The sequence below is a fragment of the Myotis yumanensis genome, unplaced genomic scaffold (assembly GCF_028538775.1).
Source record: "Myotis yumanensis isolate MYYU_CA2020_CCGP unplaced genomic scaffold, mMyoYum1.0.hap1 SCAF_10, whole genome shotgun sequence".
Taxonomy (NCBI): Eukaryota; Metazoa; Chordata; class Mammalia; order Chiroptera; family Vespertilionidae; genus Myotis; species Myotis yumanensis.
The window spans coordinates 33068718-33089221 of NW_027223761.1; the positions used below are offsets into that span (position 1 = coordinate 33068718).

General features: G+C 43.1%; 1 protein-coding gene and 1 pseudogene across 2 annotated transcripts in view; one reads left to right on the plus strand and one right to left on the minus strand.

Moving 5' to 3' along the window:
* The window catches only part of PSMA1 (proteasome 20S subunit alpha 1), a 285437-nt gene that overhangs the window by 209328 nt on the left and 55605 nt on the right, over nt 1–20504 (plus strand). The gene's annotated exons all lie outside the window — the stretch shown is intronic.
* On the minus strand, nt 6639–7459 carry LOC139017609 (DNA-directed RNA polymerase II subunit RPB3 pseudogene; annotated as a pseudogene).

Sequence of the window (20504 nt, forward strand, 5' to 3'; positions counted from 1 at the left end):
TAATGGTGGCTGCAGTAGCCAGAGAGAGACTCCTTAGAAGTGAGGAAGTTATGTTGTTTCCTTAAGAAAGGTAAAATTTCTGTAGGTGAAGGAGAAAGAGTAGGTGGTCCTGATAGAACTGGAGTAAAATTTTCCTGCAACGGCAGGAGGGGGGCGGGGTAAGAGATCAACCGAAGGACTTGTATGCATGCATATAAGCATAACCAATGGACATAAGACACTGGGGGGTAGGGGAGGCCTGGAGATTGTCAAGGGCGAGGAAAAAAAAAAGAGACATATGTAATACTTTTTGTAATACTTTAAGCAATAAAAAAAAAAGGAGGAAAAAAATACTATTCATTCTTTTAATGCCCTAGCCAGTTTGGCTCATTGGATAGAGCGCTGGCCTGCGGACTGAAGGGTCCCAGGTTCGATTCTGGTCAAGGGCATGTACCTCAGTTGCAGTCTCAATCCCCAGTAGTGGGTAGGGGCCGTGGGCCGTGGAGGAGGCAGATGATCAATGATGTTCTCTCTCATCAATGTTTCTATCTCTCTATCCCTCTCCCTTCCTCTTTCTCTAAAAATCAATAAAAGCATATTTAAAAAGTCTTTCTATTCAGCAATATCTATAATATATGTGTACAGTATAAAGAATAATGAGCCTGGCTGGTGTGGTTGAGGTCACCAGTTCCATTCCTGGTCAGGGCACATGCTCAGTTTGCAGCTCCATCCCCAGTAGGGGGCTCATTGATGTTACTATCTCTCTATCCTTCTCCCATCCTCTATCTCTAAAAAAATCAATAAAAGCATATTTTTAAAAAGAAATGATACTGAAACACATACACACTATCTAAGTTCAGGAAATAATATATCATTATTTGCAATTTACTGTTTTAAAAAATTATGATTTAAAAATACACATATGTACCATATGCATATATAGTGTCTGTATAAAATTTACCTTTATAATCATTTTAAGTGTACAAGTTAGTGGCATTAATTGCATTCACAATACTGTGCAACCATCACCACTATCTATTTCTGAACCTTTTTCATCACCCCAAACAGAAACTGTGGCCATTAAGCACTAACTCTCCATTCTCCCCTCTCCATAGGCCCTAGTAATTGATTTACTTTAAAATGTATAAAAAAATGAAATGCATTAATGGATGTTTAGAGGAATGTTAGTAAAATGCTAGAAGATGGATAGACAAGTAGAATAAAATGCTAAAAGGATGATCTAGGTGATGGATATATGTGTCTTGCAAATTGCATGTTTGCAGTTTTTCTCAATAAAATGTTAAGGGGAAATTTCATGCTTGGGCCCCCACCCATGATTCTGATTTAATCGGTTGTGTTGGGCCTGGACATCAGAATTTTTAAACTGCTCTCTGGAGATTCTGACATGGGGCCAGTTTTGAGGATCGCTGCATTCAAGTGTGCATGGGATTGCAAAGCAAGGGGGAGCAGAATTGGGCAGGAGGGGGTGGGAAGAGAGGAGGAAGCTTCTGCGTGCATTTTGAAAGTGGAGCCTCCGGGCTAGGCTCCTCTGTGCTTTGTGGCTAGACAGACAGATGGACCAGCTCCATGTGAAGGAGGCAAGAAGCAGCTTCTCAGAGGGTTGTTGAGAGCATGGTATTGGTCAGGATTCTCTGAAGTTCTTAAAGTGGAACTGAGATGTTTATACATTAAATGTTGCATGCTTTGTCTTTTGCAATGTTTCCTATAGCTTACCCAAGAGCATCCATTCTTTCAGAATATTTTTAGCATGTCAGTGCCTTTAACCCTTACAAAGAGCAAGATCCATTTCCACATGTATATACATACATTTTTATGTTTCACTAACTCATCTTTATGTCTTTTTTATGGAGATGAAGAGCTGGGTCTGTTGAAGCAAAAAGAGGATGTTATAAGCTAGGTGGGCTTGGGCTCATGAGTCAGCAGAGAGAGAACAAGAGGAAGCTGGGCCTGGGCAATACAGGAACCAGCAATTGAACCTAGCTGTCAGGGTTGGAAATGTAACCATTCCAACAAAGCATCTACAACCCAAGTAACCATGGTAACTGACACTCCCCAGAGAACTGATATCTGAACTGCTCAATTACAATGTGCCCCCTGCAGCAGTGTGCATATCTGCCATAGCCCTTCTTCCACACCCAGCTATTTTGTCTTACTCTACGGGCCATGGTGGTGTGTAAGGTTGTTTGTCCCTGAAGTAAATGATCCCAGGCCATTTAACCATGTGAAAGGCAACAGAAACACTAGCATCTGATCCCTTGTCATGGGACCCTAGCGTGGCTCAGTACAAGTGCCAGCTGGAGGCAGAACAGGGCCCAAGGGCAAAGGCAGAATGGCATATGAGGAAGAGGACCAAAGGTCAGTTACAGAGCAGCTGGATCACAGGTGAGATCTAAGGGGGGAAACTGCTGAACTTAAAGCAGGAAGCAAACAGAAGGTCAAGAGCCAGAGGAATGCAAGAACACATCAGGAAGGGAGATGTAAGGCAGGAAGGGAATCGGAGCTTTGGCTATGAATGAAGCTCATTCTTGTGGGGAGCTCACCCTGTGGTGCTTGGGTGAGCAGGAAGGAGCTAGGAAGTGCAGGGTGGGACAAACTTTAAAAAAAAAAAAGCCCCAAACTATGTTATCACACAGAATGAACTATTCATTCTGATGACTCCTTGCCATCCAGAAGAGGTTAAATGTGGTATCTTTCATAAAGTAAGGGAAGTGTGTTAAACATTTCAGAAAAGTCTGTGAATAATATGTTTAAACAGAAAAAAAAGAGGTCCTTTAATCCTTGAAAGAATAATCTTCAGCTGCCAGGAAAATTCACATATGTGTAATCCCACATTGCCTCCATAAATCTGGGTAGCTGTGGCAGTGGTTCAGGGAAGTGGAGGCAAACCGTTTAACTTTAGATGTCTCCATTTCTCCTAGCTAGAGTGATAGCTGTTTTCCTTCCTCCCTCATCTTGGAGTTGTAAGGTATATAAACATTCATAGAGAGCTTTGATCCAATTTAGAAATGTGAAACTTTCAAGAAATCACAATAATGGCTGGCATAAACCATGGACTTTGCTATGTCTGGGGGGCTGGGACACTGTCCTTGGCCCCGCTGGGTACTATCACTGAGGGATAGGAAAGAGGAGGGGCTGGGGTTAGGAGGACAGAGCTCTGAGCCTTATGGAGTAGGGAAGCAGTGCCCCGAAGGAAAATAGTTGCTGTTTCCAGAAGTAGCAGTGTGGGAAAGAACACTTGACAGATATCCACCACAATCTTTCAGGTTCACACAGGTAATGAGTGACATAGCAGGCACTTGAACCCAAGTTTGTATATCTCGAAATGTTTTGTTTCTCCTACTGATATGTCTCCTTTGCTGGGGAAAGCATTTACAATTGCTGCCAAACTCCTGGTGTTCCACTGTGTCTGCCCTCTCTCCTACCCTGCGTTTACCCTCAGCCTGGAGTCCGCTTGGATGGAAATGCAGCATATAATGGGCTCAGAGTTAATCATCTGCAGGTTTCCCCTGATAAGTCACAGTATGTTTGCTGCGCTGCTTCCAAGAGTCAACAGCAGCTATGGGGATGTGCTGAGAGTGGCCTATGGCATTCAGAGTGCTGGCCCAGATGGGAGGCAGTGTGCTGGGGAGCCTATCTGAGCACCACCATCTGGAATGCCTCTGTTGCCCTGAAGGCACTTGTCTGCGTCTCCAATGGACACAGCTCAAATGCCAAAAACCGAGCCAAGTTCACTGGATGTACAAATGGCCTGACGTCAGTGGAATTTGCTCATAATTTAGGCCTCATGTGTGATGTACTGTCTGAACTGAAAGATCTGTCAAAACAATCAGGGGGGAAGAGGAAAAGGAAGAAGGAAAAGTGGAGGAAGGGAAGGAGGAAGACGAGAAGTAAGGGGTGGAAGAAAAAGTAGACAAGAAGAAGGAAGAAATTAGGACATGGCCAGGAGCTGAGGGAGAACAGGTTCAGCTTTTGACTCCTCAGGCCAACGGTCCCTGTAAATTTGTTGAAAGCATCAGTGCCAAATAAAACATGGCCTTTTAAAGCACTGAATTACGTGAGTGCAGAGCTGTTAAAATCAGTGTAGCAAAAATCCAGCTGGGTTTGGCCAGTGCCACAAAGTACAAAATGATGATCACTTGTTCTGCCAAGACTCAAGGTTCCCCAGACGCGGTGGCCTGAGCAGAGTTATTTGGATATATGTCCAGATCACCATTCTTTAAAAAAAAAATTGCTAATAAGAAATAGACATCTGTTGTTTTTGCTTGCCCTATGTCCAGAGGTGAATTTATTGTGAAGCTAACAAAGTTTTAAGCTTCAGAGCCCCAGCTACATGGGTTCCTGTAAATGCTGGGAGAGTCTAGGAGTTATGGAGCATTCTAGATGGGGAGAGGAAGCCGCATTACAATCAAGAAGCTTTATTTATTTAGTTATCCTCCCCCAAGGATATTTTTCCATTGATTTTTTTAGGGAGAGTGGAAAAGAGAAACATTGATTTGAGAGAAACACATCTATTGGTTGCCTCCTGCACGAGTCCTGACCAGGGCCAGGGCTGGGGAGGAGCTTGCAACCAAGGTACCTGCCCTTGACCGGATTTGAACCTGAGACTCTTTAGTCCACAGGCCAACGCTCTATCCACTGAGCCAAACCAGCTAGGACAGACAATCAAGAAGCATTTAAATATAAGCATTTCTGGCAAATTGCCCAAACAGACTTAAAGAAAGGAACCAAATCACCAACATTCCAATAATTTGATGTGATTTATTTTTTCATTCTTAGTAATATTCAGTTTAATACTTATTTTTAAATTTGTGATTTTATAGTATTTTTATTAAGCAAAGGCCCAAAATGATAAAGCTTCAGGCTCCCCCAAGCCTGAATCTGACCTTCTCATTGTCTCCAATTGCTTTTCTTCTGGACACCACACCTTAATTTGTCTTTGTGGAAAGGCCCTACTACTCACTCAGTGGTAGGCACACAATCCAGACCTTGCCAAACAGAAAGACAGTGGTTGGGTTAGGAATAAGCATTTGATTTACTTTGGATCAATGAGAATCAGTGCTGAAATTTTTGTTAGATCTCTCTACCATGATTAACTTGTGGGAATGCAAGTCTGAAATTGTCAACAGCAGTATCGTTTCTACAAGAGGAGCCTGTCTGAGAATAAAATTAACATAGAAGAAAAGCAGAACTGAGAGATTAAATAAAAAGTCAAGTCCTGTGGTGTCACTTTTTGCCTCTGAAACCAGCTGTATTGACTGGTATCCATAACCCTGGGCTTTTCAGAGAGACACGTCAAGAAAGTCCTCTTTTTGGCATAAGCTAGTTTGAACTGAGTTTCTGTCATTTGCATCTTTAAGAATCTTGACTAATACAGATCCTATCATGCTAGAAAAATATAACTATTATTGTTTCAGTTCAGAAGGTGGCACCTGAGAGTATTTGCCTCCCTCCACCCCAGCTTTCTTGGGAATTGACATATTGTGTAAAGTTAAGATGTGTAACTTGATGATTTGATACACATACATACTATAAAATGGTTCCTCCAATAAGGTTAGTTAACATATCCACCATCTCACATAATTACAACTATTTTGTAATTGCTTCTTAATAGTTATAATAATAGATAATGCTTATTGATCACTCTTATTAACGGTTAAGTAATCCATTATATTTTTAATACAACCTTATGAGGTATATACTACTATATCATACCCATTTACTAAAGAGGAAATTGAGGCACATAAAAGTTAAATAACTTATCCAATTGGTATGCACTCTGGTTTTAGACCTTGGATTATACTGATTCAGATGTTGCTAACATTATTTTAAGAAGAGTTCTAATACCAAAACTCATAACTTTTCCCAGCCTATGGATCAGATGCCCTAAACAAATGCCAGAGGTGGGCAATATGATCCACTTTTTTCATAATTAGGTAAGAGTGGCAGGAACTAAGAATATAATAGACTCTCAAACAATATGTGTATACCAGCCAATGGGACCCAACATCAAATCCCTCTTACCTTTTTTTTTTTAGAGAATGAAATACAGGGTTTATTTGGGGGTGAGGTGGGGAGGGACAGCCAAGGTCTAAAGACACTTGGGAATTTGAGCAAAGCATAGGCTGACCATGGTCAGGGGCTGGGTTTGTAGGCAGCCTGAATGAGACTTCTAACACTCAATCCTAACAGCAGAAACCTAAGATACAACTGTGAGAATGCTAACTTTCACAGAGAAAGTAAGTCAAGAGCTGAAATAACCAAAAGAGGAGGGTCTAGCTCACTGGTTTTCAACAGGGAAGCAGTACGACCTCTACAAGCAGACCAGCGGGGAAGGGAAGTCGGGGTGCTGGGGAGATGTGGCCATTAGCACGCAGGGCCAGGGATGCTGCATGCACAGTGAAGGACTGTCCTGCCTCAAATACCAGGGGCACCATGTAATCTACCTGGGACGTAGCAAGGCTGGGAGGGGCACCCTTTCCCTCTGCTACCTTTCTAGTTGGTGCTGATGGCTTGCCAAGAAGTTTAAGTACAGCTGTCAGGACTTCAGGAACTAGGAAGGTCTCAGGAGACCTGCTGCACAGCTGCTGCTCGGATCCTTTTCCGCTCAGGCGGATAAGCTTCAGCTAATTTATGGTGAATTATAGGATCTCGTGGCTCAACTGGGTCTGTAAATCACTCATCTTCTTCTTCAACCCAAAGAGGGCTGAGAGGACGATGGTTTCAGGGCGCAGAGAGCCACAGGCCTCCACATTGTAGTAAAACCTCTCGGGCTTGCCGTTGAGGTCGAGGTTGTATGGAGTCAGGGAATCATCTTCATCCAGCTCTGAGTACTCGCTCTTTGGCCCCTCCTCTGGCTTGGGGCACACTGTGTGCCTCAGGGCATTGTTGGGATCACATTCAAAAGCCACCCCTGCTGTCGGGTTCCACTTAGCATGTCCCTTGCCAAAGCCCTTCTTGGCATAGGCGCGGGGTCTCAGCTCCTGGCCCTTTCGCAGCTTGACGATGAGGATGTCGTCCTGGACCACGTAGTCATGGGGGTCATTATCTCGATTCTAGGATGTCACGGGAATGACCCGGGAGCTGCTGGAGATGAGGTCTCCAGAGGTGATGTGCGGAGTCTGGTCTTTGTTGCACCGCCAGTCGAGAGTGAACTCCAACGAGCTCTCGAGCTCTCGGGGCAGAACTCCTCACACGTGCATTCCCGGGAGTACTGCTGCCTGTCCACAATGTCATCGCTAGTGAGGGGGATTAATCCAAGCCTGTGAGCGATGAACTCGTCGTGAAGGACTGAGGAATCGGCGTCAATCTGAACCCAGTCAATGGCTGTTATGGGCACCTCAGCGATGAAGACCCTCCGAATAGAATTGGCCACCGTTAGGTCCGTATTCTCGATGATGAACTTGACATTCTTGTTGGTGAGCTCCGTGATCCGCACTGTGGGCTGGTTGGTTTAGGGCATCGCGCTCCGCCTCCTGGCGGTCCACTGGCCTCAACCCTGCTGCGTGCCCCCCAACCCAAGTCCCTCTTAACTTGTTCAGTAGGCCCCTCATGGGTCTCACAAATGTTTCCTTCTGTTCTCCAGTTCATCCCACAACTATATAGCTCCCTGCTATCAGTATTGACACTTCTTAGTTGTAGAAGTGTCATCCTTACCCCTTCTGATGTGTTATCACTGGTATTGATCGGAAACCACACATAACTCCACTTCAGTAGTAGTCTTCATGTTGAAGGTAGAGAAATGGACTGAGGGCTCCCAATCTGTCTTAAACCCCATTATGTTCCCAAACTGAGTTTCCTACAATTCCTTCTTCTTGTGCCTTTTGTAGACTTACAGTTAGGACTGCCTCTATGTTCTTCTCTGCCTGTGGCTCTAGCCTGACAGGTTTACAAAGATTGAAAGCCTGGGTGGACTCCACTGTCAACAAACCCAAGTATTTCAAACTTGAAGCCATGATGACTCAGTCCCTTCATTTTTCAGCAAACATTTATTGAGCACCTACTATACTGGGGACTCAGGGATAAATATGGCAGTCCTTTCTAAAAGCTCTCAAAGTATTGGAGAAAGGTTGGGTATAACAAAGGTCAACAATTCCCATGAACAAACTGACTTGAAATCACAGCAGAGAAGGTGCTGATTAGTGGAAAGGAGTAGGGAGGCTTCTTAAAGAAAAATTGCAGATGAAGCAGCACGGAAACTGCTCTTGAGGTGCCAGTAGGAATTACCAGGCAGAGAAGAGAGAAGAGCATTCCAAGCAGATGTAACAGAATGTTCAAGGCTAGAAAAGCCATAAAGCACATGACTTGTTTGGGAAATAGCAAGAATTTTGGTGTGGCAGGAGGAGACGGTCTTTGAGAAAGAGTGGTGAAAGATGAGTCTAACAAGTAGTAGAGGCCCGTTTACAGAGTCCTTGTGTGCTGTGATAAGGAAAATGAAATTCATTTAATATTCATCAGGAGCCAATGAAGATCTTAAGCAGGGAGTGACATGACTACATTTGTATCTCAGACACATCACAGGGACAACAGTGTTTCTCTTGGGTAGTAATCATGCCTTTCCTTTCAACCCTGGCCTTTGGATTTGAGGTTCTTTAGGTCGATTCAACTTTGAACCTTCATGATCACTACTGTTGTTAGATTTTTCTCTTTCTTTTTTCAACATACAACCAACATACCCCGAGGCTCTCCTTCACCCATCAGCCTGTGTTATACCATTCCCTCAGAGAAATAATTCTCAACCATGGGTGGTCATGTGCTTTGTGAGAAGGGTATATCATCTTCACTTGGAGTGCATTTTCAAAATACACTTTGTGATACACTTCCCTTGCCCTGAAATTCTGATAGACCTAAGGTTTGGGCAGGAGTGGTTGGGGAGAGCAGTATTTTGGAAAAGTTTATTCTTTCAAAGAATGGGGATCTGGCCATGGGAACATTAATCAAGATAATGTTCCTCTCACTCTTGCCAGTGTTGCTAAGTGGTTACAGCATCAGCCCAGGCACTGAAGGGTCTCAGGTTGGATTCCAGGTCAAGGACATGTATTTGGGTTGCAGGTTCATTCCCTGGCCCTGGACTGGGCGTGTACAGGAGGCAACTAATCAATGTGTCTCTTCCACAGATGTCTCTCTCTCTCTCCCCCTCCAGACCTCCCTTACATTCTCTCTCTAAAAAGCAATGGAAAAAATATCCTCAGAAAAGGATTATCAAAAAGAAAAAGATAATGCCCTCTCAAACTTGTGGTTATTAAAATACTACAAAATCTGCATTTATATTTCAATAATGATATCCCCTGGTGTTGGTTGAATGGTGGCTCCCAAAAAGATACATCCATGTCCTCATACCTTGCCCCTGTGAATGTTAACTTATTTGGACAAAAGGGGTCTTTGAAGCTGTAATTAAGTTAAGGATCTTGAGATGAGATCATCTTGGATTATCCAGGTGGGCTGTAAGTCCAATGATGAGTGTCCTTATAAAAGACAGAAGAGAAGATTAGGAACAAAGAAGAAAGACCATGTGAAGACAGAGAAGGAAAATGGAGTCATGCAGCCACAAGGCAACGAATGTCTGGAATGACCAGAAACTAAGAGGAGGCAAGGAAGTGTTCTCCCCCTAGAGCCTTCCGAAGTAGTGTCACCTGCCAACTCCTTGATTTCAGACTTCTGGCCTCCAGAATGATGACAAAATGGATTTGCTATTTTATGCCAGCAGGTTTGTGGTAATTTGTTATGGCACCCTTAGAAAACACATTCACCCCCTTTCTAATAGGTTATATGCTTAATAGTCACTTTTACAGAAAGGAGACAGTTTTCAAAAGTGCTGTATACTGGCCCTGACTGGTTTGGCTCAGTGGATAGAGCGTCGGCCTGCGGACTCAAGGGTCCCGGGTTCGATTCCGGTCAAGGGCATGTGCCTTGGTTGCGGGCACATCCCCAGTGGGGAGTGTGCAGGAGGCAGCTGATCGATGTTTCTAACTCTCTGTCCCTCTCCCTTCCTCTCTGTAAAAAATCAATAGAATATATTTAAAAAAAAAAAAAAAGTGCTGTATACTGGTATAATGTAAATGAATTTGGGCAAGGTAACAATCTCTCTGAGCTAGTTTTCTTACCTAAAAACACAGAAATAGTAAACCCATTCTCACAAAATGTTTATATTATTAAATGAGATAAAGTAAAACTACCCTAAGCAGACAACTGACAAAAAAAGGGCAGGTGCTCAAAGATTTATCCATGTAAGAACAGGGCCCAGCACATACCACATAGAGCAACCCTGATGAAAGAAGGCCTCCAGAGTGAGCGGGGCTGGTTAACATGCAAAGTCTGGGCCTGTATCGGAATCTCTTTTGCATGTAACCGCTTACGCGGATCTGGCGTCAGCTCTTGTTCTCACCAACTAACCACTGCCCTCTCCCCCAACCTTCTCAACTTCCTGTTTACGTAGATTGCTGCTTCCTGGCCAAAGGAACTGAAAGGTTTCAGCCAGACTGCTTTTCCCTTGGACCTCTGCCAAGATTACCTTCTTTGCTCTCCTTCTCTCTTCTTGTTTTAGAAGCTTTCAGATTAATGAGGAGCAAACTGCTGCCCTGTGCAAGCCCAGGTAAGCAGTTGGTCCTTGTCCTGGCTATTAGATCAAATCAGATGGACACGAGAAAAAAACACACGTCAAGCTTTATGAAGGCATTAAGAAATCTGTCTGACCCTGCTTGCTACAGCCCCTCCAAGCTATTGATACTGATGCCTTTTTTTTCCCCATTCAATTGTGCTGGTCATGATGCCTCTACTCTCAGGCCAAGCACTGACCTGTTCCTATGAAGTGGGCATAACCAAGGCTGGCAGGACAACAGTAGGTTGAACTCAATCAGAATGCCAAGTTGGGAGGTTGTTGAAATGATCTAATTCGTGGTTCTCAATATGCGGCCAATGTCCAAAACATCTGAGAAGCTCTTTCAAAATAAACAAATAAGCAAACATTTGGAACTGGAGAGTAGGCATGAGTAGTTTGAGAAAAAAAAATCCCAAGATGGTAATGATTTTCCCCTCAACTCCAGGTTTGTCATCCTTAGCACAGTAGATAAGAATGTGAACTCTGGGGCCTGACTGAATTCAAATTTCTGACTCAATCATCTATGACCTGTGTGACATTGCATTTGTTACTTACCCTCTCTGTGCCTCGATTTCTCATCTGTAGAAGAGTGATAATGCTACTGACCTTTGTCATTAAATTATTGTGAGGAATAAATAGTTTAACATGTGAAAAACACTTAGACCATATATGCGTTTTATTATTATCATTACTTTATTGTTGCTTTTATTGACCTGCTGGAGGATGAGGAAGTTGGTCAGATGAGGGCATAGCTGAATTAGTGATATGAAGACGATGCAGGAGAGGAGATGGCAGAATTCATGGTAAAGCAGTGGAACTGGGTAGCGGAGACTGAATGGAAGAAAGACCAACACCGGAAGGAGAACATCTGTATTGAATGAAGCATATGCTCTCTGGGACTAGTGTGCCTGAGTTTAGATCCTGCCTTCACTACTTAATGGTGACAACACCATGAGCAGATTACTTAACTGTTTGCTCATCCGTAAAACGGAGATGATAATAACAGTGACCTATTTTACAGAGCTGTCATGAAATCAAATAGGTTAATACGTAACATGCTGATTTCTTGGATTAATGACTGGCATGTAGCAAGTGTTAGCTCTTATTTTTATTGGAGATGAGAAGGTCAAGGAACTGAGGGACCAATTGTTAGCAGGACATTGACGTTATCGAAGATGACGGCAAGGTTTGAGATAAACAGGAAGACTGCGAGCCAGGTGTAAACGTCTCCAAGGAATAAGATGATCAGGAGGCTGGAAGTAAAGCAGTACTTCCAGCAGAAGGAGGAGAGAGATAATAGCCAAATGACACGAGCCTCCATGTGGTTGAGTCTTTCACAAGAGCTTGACAGCAGTTACCAGAAGTAAAGAGGACCCTAACCCCATATTCTGGCCCTTAACCGAGGAAATCAATTAAGGCCCAGAGGCAGAGTGAACCATCGGAGAAGGTGCTGAGCTGTTTGAAGGTTTTCTGTTTAGGGAGTGACAGTTCGGATGGCATGGGAGGAGTCTGGGAGGTTCAGGAAGGATAGAGATAAGGCTACACTAGCTAAGCATCACAGTAAGTGCTGTGGAGAATAAATAGTCTAGCCCAGTGCTATCCACTAGAACTTCAGGCAGTGATGGAAAGGTTCCATGTCTGCACTGTCCAATATGGTGGGCACTAGCCACATGTGGTCCATGAGCCCCTGAAATGAGGTCAGTGCCATCAGTGCTCCTAAACAATCACCGAGGAATTTTGTCACTATGCAGAACCCCCGGCCCACCTTCATTTGCTGAATTAGAATCTCTGCAGTTTGTTCCAGGACTGCCTTTCCAGAGATCCCAAGGTAACAGATATACAGCCGGATTTAGGAATTGCTGCATGATGTAAGGAGGCTGAAGAAAGAGGGTATCCAGGTGGGCTAAATATAGGAAGGGCTATCATATAAGGTCTAATTTGGGAAGTTTAAACCTATTCTTTTATTCTGAGTGATATGAATAGTTTTTATTTTAAAAATGGCTTGGTTGACATAAAAAAAATTAAAACCAAAGGAATGTAACAGTAGAGAAAATTGTATTACGTTAAACATGAGTATTAGTGTTCCTATTAGGGGAGAATTAACTGCTTGAAAATAAATATTTCGGTAATTGCTAAAATCCAAATATGTGAGAGTGGAAATCCTTTCTGCCTAAAAAGGAAGATGGATCTGAAGTGTAGAGGGCCCTCTGGGATGGAGAAAGTTAGGGTGGAGAAAGGAGAGGGGAGAGGAATTATGCAAGATGCTAGTGAACTGAGCACCATACACTGAAATAGCAACCCTTCCCCACAAGAAAAGTCTAATAAGGTCCACCAAATCACAAATGTTTATTGAGCCTCTTATTTAACTTCTCTGTTCCTCAATTTTCTCATCTCTAAAACAGTGGTGATATTACCTACCACTCTGTAATACCTACAGATTTTTTTTGGTGGGAATAACTTGTGAAAGAGCTTAGTTTTCCAGCTCTTGAGGAAACTTAGGTTGGTCAGGGGTAAATTAGAGTAGAAACCTCTGAAAATTCCCCAAAACCCAGGGAAAGCTTTGTGTTACCCTACATTGCGGAATCAGGTAGTCGAGGCAATCTCATCAAGCTCTCACTGGTAGTGGTGACCTCAGCTTTAATCTGGGTTACAGTAGGAAAGGAAACAAAACATCAAATGGCCTATGGATCCCGTTACCAGAACTCCCTGACCCTTAGGCTGGCTGCATAGCTTCTGCTCACTCATGGGCCTCTCTGCTGATCTATCTTGTCTTTAGGGCTGGTCTGCCTGATGTCCTGTCCTCTCATCCCCAGAGTGGCGTGGTTAGCTCTGGCCTCAGCTCTTATCACTCCCCAAGGGATGTCACAAGGAAGTTCATATACAATAAGTGCTCTAGTCCTAGAGTCCAGGGGGTTAGGGAAGAGAAACAGCAGTGTGGACCTGAGTGATTCAGTATCTGATATGCCAGGCAGGAGCACAGGTAAAAGTGGGGTCCAAGAGGTAGGAACAGCTTTGGGAAGCAGGGGTACAGAGTTCCCCAGAACAGTTGGGATATAACTGAGACAGGGGGAAAGAACAAATGTATTCCAGGAATACATGTCAGCAATCGAGCCTTAGAAGCCAAATCTGGCTTAAGTCCAAGGAATAAGGAATGGTCAAAAATGAAAGAAGAATCACAATGTCAGAGCCGGTAAATGCAGGAACAGAGCAGAAGACAAGGTCAAGGCAGGAATTCTAGTTGCAGTGCTAGGTCAGCTGGGGTTCCCTCTCTTCAATGGGAGGTAGAGATTGGGGAAAATAATGTATGCTCTGCACACTGAAACATATGTTTTTTGTGAGTGGTAAAGTACACATAACATAAAATTTACTATTTTTAATTGCACAGTTCAGTGGCATTACGTGCATGCACCCTATAGTGCAACATCATCACTATCCATCTCCAGAACTCTTTTATCATACCATTAAACAACTCCCTATTCCCCCTCCCACCAGCCTCTGGTAACCACTGTACTACTTTCTGTTTCTATGAATTTGACTATTCTGGGTCCCTGATATCAGTGGAATCATACCATATTTATCCTTTTATGTCTGGTTTAAGAATCATACCTTTTTACTATCCCCTCAAGTTTCCTAAGGAATATGTTGTTAGATTTGCCCCACCTTGTGCCTCTACTAGGTCTTCAGATAAACCAGCCACCTTCCCTCTATCCACCACTGGTTCTGATTCTCCCCTTGATGGAGATGTGCACTTTCTCCCATTCCATTATTTCTGCAGCTGCTGCCAATTTGCCTCCTTTGTTCCCCAACCTTGATCACTACTACCAATGTACAGCTCTATTTAATCACATCACAGCCTTCTCTACCCCAATATGGAATGAAATTACCCTGCTCAAGAGTGAAAGCTTTTTCAAAAGCCTTGGATAATCTGGCTTCTAAACAAGTACATTTGGATTCAAACAGACAGCCATTATTTTAATTAATAGGGTTCAGCTGGACACACTCTGGGACACTGCCTCCCTCAGCCTCCCTCGCCTATCTGATTTGTGCCCACAGTAAGGTGGATATGCCCTTCCACTGCCTACCACCACCCCACTCTCACCTCAAGATAGTGCTCTGCTATTCCAGCCTCTGCCCTCTTCCTATTAGGGCCTTCTTCATCATTCCCTCTCTGTTCAACAGTATCATTTTTCTAGAGTCCCAATCATTAGTTCCCATGATTCTTTTTACCATTTCTCCTAGAAGGTCTAAGACAGGGGTCCTCAAACTACAGCCCACGGGCCACATGCAAATACAAATATTGTATTTGTTCCTGTTTTGTTTTCTTACTTAAAATAAGATATGTGCAGTGTGCATAGGAATTTGTTCATAGTTTTTTTTTAAACTATAGTCCGGCCCTCCAACAGTCTGAGGGACAGTGAACTGGCCCCCTGTTTAAAAAGTTTGAGGACCCCTGGTCTAAGACCTCTGGTGGCTGCTGTGACATCTCAGAACTTTCAAGTTCACTATGACTCTTGTGGCTCATGAATTTTATTTTTCAAAGAGATAATGGAGGGACTAGTTGAAGACTGTACTTACATGACCAGACGTTACCAGAGGGCTTTGATGAAAGGCTCTTCCCAGCTACAGAAGGTCAAAAACTATCACCTTCATGATCTGGAAGTGAACACTGAGAAGGAAGAAAGCACAGAGGATTTGGCAAAAATCAGGGTTCAGATCCTGACTCCTTTATCTACTAGATAGGTAACCTTGGCAAATTATTTACTCTGGCTATGTCACAGTTTTCTCATTTGCAAAACTGGAATAATATAGTAATATATAGGGTATATCGATTTGCATTAGTATTGGCTCTGAGAAACAGAAACAAATGTAAGTGGTTTAAACAATATATTTATTTTTCTCTCATATCAAAGTCCTAAGGTAGAAAATCCAGAGCTGCTCCATAATGTTCTCAGGGATGCAGGCTCATCTCACTGCTCTTCTTTCCTCCAGTGTGGCCCTCACCCTCATGGTCCAAGAATGTGGCTAGTGTGGCAAACATCACATCTGTGTTCCAGAAAGCAGGATGGTGGAAGAAATTAAGGAGAAGAGGCACAGGGCATGTACCTTCTGTTTTTTGAGGGAGATTGCCAGAAGCCGCCATACAACACTTCTGCTTGTATCACTTAGTCATATGGTCACACCTAGCTGCAAGAGAGGCTGGAAAATTCCAGGCAGCCTTGTGCACAACTAAAAATTGGGAATCCTGTTACCATGGAAGTGAATTTGGGGGGACATTTTTAAACTCCGCTTCATAAATTACCTAATATAGAAATTAAAGTTGTCCATCAATAAATGTTGGCTATTTTTAATATTCTTCCTTGAGGGGTTACTAAGGAGTAACTCAGGGAAGCAAGGATAAGAGAAGATGTGGCTTTCATTTTACCCTTTTAAATTGCTAAGATAGGATTTAAAAATTTCAAAGTTGTTGCCTCCTTTACAAATTTAAATAAGTGATACTTTAATGGAACTCCACTTGCTCTGTATTATATAAACGCACTATAAGCAAGCAGAGTCCCATTAATTAAACTATCACTTGCTTCTTCTCTATCTAAATAATTTCTGCATCACTCACTAACTGAGATGATCTTTTTCATTCTAGAGAGCATCATCCCTCCCAAAGCCTCTGATGCACATTAAGTAAAAACTAAAGCATTAGGAAAATTGATCAATTCATCGGGGACAACTAGACAGACTTCCCAGAACCACAGGGCCATGGTGGTCAAATTCTAGTCTAAGGCCTTCAAGAGACTTATTTAGCAGAACAACACCCCATCTGTTTTTCTATTGAAATGTTACATCGCAGCCCAGCCAGCATGGCTTAGTGGTTGAGCATCAACCTATGAACCAGGAGGTCATGGTTTGATTCCCAGTCAGGGCACATGCCTGGGTTGCAGGCTCAATCCCCAGTGTGAGGTGTGCAGGAGACAGTTGATCAATGATTCTCATCATTGATGTCTCTATCTCTCTCTCCCTCTCCCTTCCTCTCTGAAATCAATAAAAAATATATATTTTTAAAAGAAATGTTACATTGCATCCCAATATGTAAAACTTTTATAACAGCAGAGCTAGTCTGATGGAAGATGAGAAGGACCCAAAGCCCAGTCCCTCATCTTGTCTCTTACTAATGCCTTCACTGCAGTATAATGAGTCCATGGGTATCTCCATGAAGCTCTAGGGCTCACGCCACTAATCTTGATTTGAACATCCTTATTCTGTTCAATTTTCTTGTTTTAAGAGCTGGCCAGGTGAAAGGGAAAGCAAAAATTTTTGGAATCAGACAGGTCAGATATCAAATGTTGAGGTCTTACTAGCTATGTGACCCGTGGGCCTCAATTTCCCCATTTGTAAAGTGAAGATGAGGAAAGTGTTTTCATGCATTATGATGAGAATTAAAGTGAATTTGCAAACATCAAGTTCCTGAAACAGAGCAACTTCTCAATGAATACTAGCTTCCTTCCTTTTTTTCCTTCCCTTTAAAGTAAAAGATGACATCTAACACACCTTCAACAAACATTTAACATCTTTTTCTCACCACACCGATCGTGTGTGTGTGTGTGTGTGTGTGTGTGTGTGTGTGTGTGTGTAGGTGAGTGTGCCTTTATGCATGCATCCAAAAAAGTAAAGGTCACCTCTGGGTAGTTTGAGGAACTGGCAGCTAATGATTATTGTAGCTTGTGTAAACAGTCCTTAGGCATTAATCAAGTTAATGAAAGTACTGTCAGATAAGGCTGTGACATAGAATGGATAGACAGGCTTCTTATGTTTAAAAATACTAATTAAAGAAAAGTCACATCTATTAGCTGGCTATAACAATAAAAAACCTGAATATTGTTGAAGAAATAAATAATAGTTTCTGCTACCCACCAGTTTAGGCAAGAAGCCAGAGCACCCTCATGCTCTCAGTATAAGGCACTGAGCGTCACTTTCTAGAAAGGTCAAGTGAGGGGGAGGGAGCCACTCAGACCAGACATCAGATCCTCAGGCATGGGATTCATGGACAACATCACAAAGAGGATGGCTCAGGCCCAGTCACTGAGAGAGTTTACTAGTCTCAATCCTAATTCTAGAGTCAGAGAACAGGGCATAATGGATAATAGATGTTGAAGGCAGAACAATGGTGTCCAAAGACATCCACCTCCTAACCCTGGTTCCTATGAATATATTATGATGTACAGCAAGGGTTACAAATGGAAATAAAGTTGCTAATCAGCTGACCTTAAAATAAGGAGATTAACCTGGACTATCAGGTGTGCCCAGTGCAATCACAGGGGTCTTTAAATGTGAAAGAGGGAAGTAGAAGGGTCAGAAGGAAATGTCATGATGGAGGCAGAGGTTGGAGTGACTCCATGTGGGAACTCAACCTGCCATTGCTGGCTTTGAAGATGGAAGGGGCCATGAGCTGAGAAGTGCAGGTGGCTTCTAGAATCTGGAAAAGGGAAGGAAACAGACTGTCTGCTCCAGAGCTCCTAGAAAAGAACACAGCCCTGCTGACACAGTGATTTTTGCCCAGTGAGACCCATTTTTGTTTCCTCACCTCCAGAACTCTTAAGATAATAAATATGTGTTGCTTAAGCCACTAAGGTTGTGATGTGTTACAGCAGCATTAGAAAACTAATGTAAGGGGAGATTAGCAAAAACTGGGTCATCAGACAGGACAGTGATGGTAGTGGGGAGTGTGCATCAGTGAGTCCAGCTCTGGGAAACTAACTATCACAGAAGATGGAGAGGTAAAGCCAAAAAGTGTTAAGGCTGACAGTAGCGTTAAGAGCCATCTCTCTGGCTTACTGATTCAATGCTTTGTTAAGCTGGAGATGGCCACTCCTCACCCTCCACACCTGCAAAAGAAGGGCAGCAGGAAATGTGGGCAAATTTTCCCAAGGTAAGTCTTTCATGCTTTTCCTAGCCAGTCACCCTATAATCTTGGAAACTAATGGTCTCCAGAGCCCCCACCTTAGTCCCTGCTGCAGAATCGCAGGCCTCCTGACACTCACGTGATCAGGATTACTTCTCTGACACAGACTCACGTGTGCCTGCCAGAACCTGTCTTCCTCGTAGATTCTCAGAAACTTAGTTTATTTTGCGTTCATCCTCAGAGCTAAAAAGACAAGGAAATGCCTCACAGTGCTCAAGTACATATCACATGATGATCATGTTATTTAATGATAACAACAGACATCATTTGAGTAAGCATACGTCACAAAAACTTTATAGCCCTCATTTCTTTTAGCCATCGTGATCTATAACGTACATTCTACTATTATCTGCATCTTACTGGCAAAAGAACTAAAATCTAGCATGGTTAGGAGCCTGCCCTAAATCATAGATCTAGCAAGTGGTAACCCAGCTCAATCTTACTTCAAAGCCCATGCCCTTAGGCACTGTATCACTGCTGCCCACTGTCTTAGGTACTACATCACTTCTCCAGAACTGGCTGGAGATTGGGGCACTCAGTTTCCTGTAGTTCTCCCAACACCAGAGCAGAGATTATGACTGAAAATCACTTGCAATAATAAAATAACTAACAGGGTTCAGAAATCTCACATCTTTCAATCCTGACTCTCATGCTATATTGGCCCCCTAAGTGATGTTCCCTCCTTAGGCTCTCATCCAAATATATCCATCTCTGCTGGTCTAACTTCCCATCCCCTCTCCCCTATTTCCTCTCAAACCCCATTTGCTATGACTGATGGAGGAGAAAAGAAGGGGAAAGGGAATAGAGTGGAGGAAGAGGAATGGGCTGGGCAGAAAGAGGGATAAGAGTCCCAAGCCCTACATGAGAATGGACAGCAATAGTGCCCAGCAGGTCTAGAAGCCGAAGGCTAGGGTTCAGAGCCCAGATTAGCTCCCAGCTCAAGCAGCATACCTCTTCTTCCCTATATGCCTTCAGCCATTCATGCTTGGGATTCTCAGATCCATCTTACCAGAGGTAAAGAGGTAAGCCATGGGAGGAGAAAACATAAAGAGAAACTAAGAAAAGAGACAGAAAGAGTCAATAGAATGCTGCTCAGTTCAGTTCCATTTTCTCCCTGGGGAAGGTAGGTGTAAATCTAGGTGACCAGGCATTCATTCAACAAATGTCACTGAGCACCAAGTCTATGCCAAACCATGTTCTAGGCACAGGCAATTCAGAGGTAAACTTGAAAGATGTTCCCATCTTGCTTTCAGGAGCAAGAATCTTATTTAAAGGAATCCAGAAAGACTCTCCAAAGTAGAGTCAGCCAGACATGAGAGCTACCCTAAGGGTCTAAGCTTTGAAACAGACTGATACATTTGCTTAAATGCTAAAGTTCCTTAAGCCTGGGAACTCAGATCCTCCAAGCTTATGCTTAATCTTATAAGGACACAGGTCATCGTGCAAGGAAGATAAAGGTTTCATCTTAGATGCCAATTCTGATTGACTGATAGTGATTGCCTAGAGTCCTGTGTTGAGAAGGATTGTGAAACCCCATCTAGTCTCAAGCAGGAAAACGGGTTGTGATAGACTAGCAATATCTGCGACATATATTTACATTACTATCCCAGCCCTAATGTAGACTACCTTACATTTTTCTCAGTTGTTTCTTACCTGTTCATTTCCACTAAGACAACAAGTTCCAGGGAAGCAGCACCATTCAGTGGAAGGAGCACTGAACAGAGGAACTTTTCTTCCTCTTCTGGAACGTGGCATGGTGGGATGGAACGAACACAGTTTGTCCAAGATCAGAGGCATGGCTTTGGAGCTGGGCACTCCACTCTCTCACAGGTTGTCTGATCCTCTGCATGTTACAGTTGATTCTTGCATCTCATGGTAGTTATGTTTGATAAAATCTCTATAAATTAGCAAATACTGAGCTATTGCTTCTAGGGAAGATATAGGGTTAGGTTCCTGCAA